Source organism: Gavialis gangeticus, unplaced genomic scaffold, assembly GCF_001723915.1.
Source record: "Gavialis gangeticus isolate Ggan-Ray unplaced genomic scaffold, GavGan_comp1, whole genome shotgun sequence".
Classification (NCBI taxonomy): Eukaryota; Metazoa; Chordata; order Crocodylia; family Gavialidae; genus Gavialis; species Gavialis gangeticus.
Window position 1 is genome coordinate 1123204 of NW_017729002.1, and position 1230 is coordinate 1124433.

Genomic DNA, 1230 nt, shown 5'->3' on the forward strand with positions numbered 1-1230 from the left:
ATCTATGTCATGAGTTTTGCCTGTCAGCCGCTTGAGGTGCAGTTCCCCAAAAATCCCTGCACCTATCACCTTGAAAATTGGCAGACTTTGTGGCCTCAGCAGGGGATACCATCCCTGCAGTTTTGACCCCACTGTGGTGTAACACACATGTGACATGAGTTTTGCTTTCAAGAATTTGGGGTGCAGTTCTCCCTGAACCCGAGCACCTATCTTCTTGAAACTTGGCAGGCTTCATTTTCTCAGCAGAGGCTACCATTCCTGCAGGCTTTATTCAAATCAGACAAAAAACAACAAAGTTATAGATATTTAATTGATTCCCCATTATACCCTATGGCTGGATCTCCAAGGCAGCTCTGAAGCTTTGGATCTGCTTCGGCCGGATTGAGGTGGAAAACCGATCTGGAGCTCTGGATTGGATCCCTGGCATCTGAAGTGACCAGATCCAAAGCCAGATAGAATAGCTGTGTACTCACACAGGCCTACAAGCCAACACTATTTGAAGGGAAAGCCTCAGGTAGAAGGAGAGAAAGTCTGTTTTAAAGTTTGAGACTCCTATTTCCTCCCTCTTTCTTTTCTTTTTTTCCTTTAGTGGGTTAACAAGACGAGGGTGATAATCACTGAAACAAACTGCCCAGGAATGGGTCTTGGCAGTTACTGGCTACATGGACCTGGCCCCCTCTGATTTGTAATTGTATCATCTCAGCATGGGATATAGCTGAGATTGAGTGTCTGGGCCTCAGTGATAGGCCTGGGCTTTTTTTTCTCTGCTGTTTTTACAGCTATGGTGTTTCATCTTAGCTGTGTGGCTGAACCCCAGCTATATGTTCAGGCCTCAGTGCAGTATAGGCCTGGCTGGCTTTTGATGCCCAGTTCAGGCCCAGTGAGGTAGGCCTGACTTCTTCTTTGAAGTTTTTTTCTTGCAGTTTCTGCCCAGCAGAGCTGGGATTAGGACTAGGAATTCAGGGGTGCAGCACGCTGTCTGGAACAACACTTAACCCCTCAAGGCCACTACATAGAAGTGGGAATTGCCCTACAGTGGGGTGGGCAATTATTTCTGGCAGAGGGCTGCTTACTGAGTTTTGGCAAGCCATCAAGGGCCACATGACAGGCAGCCCAGGGCAGATAAATATTAATTTTCTAAACTTTTTAGGGGCCCCGCGGGCCAGATAGAATGGCCTGGCAGGCCACATCTGGCCCCCGGGCCACATTTTGCCCAACCCTGCCCTACAG

The 1230-nt window shown here is 48.2% G+C and overlaps 1 long non-coding RNA gene across 1 annotated transcript; it reads left to right on the forward strand.

The window, feature by feature from the left end:
• The first annotated feature begins 482 nt into the window (after positions 1 to 482).
• Positions 483 to 1014, forward strand: LOC109290886. Its single transcript, XR_002095703.1, has 2 exons — positions 483 to 514; positions 924 to 1014. It is a non-coding gene; the product is annotated as an uncharacterized LOC109290886 (long non-coding RNA).
• Positions 1015 to 1230: the final 216 nt, after the last annotated feature.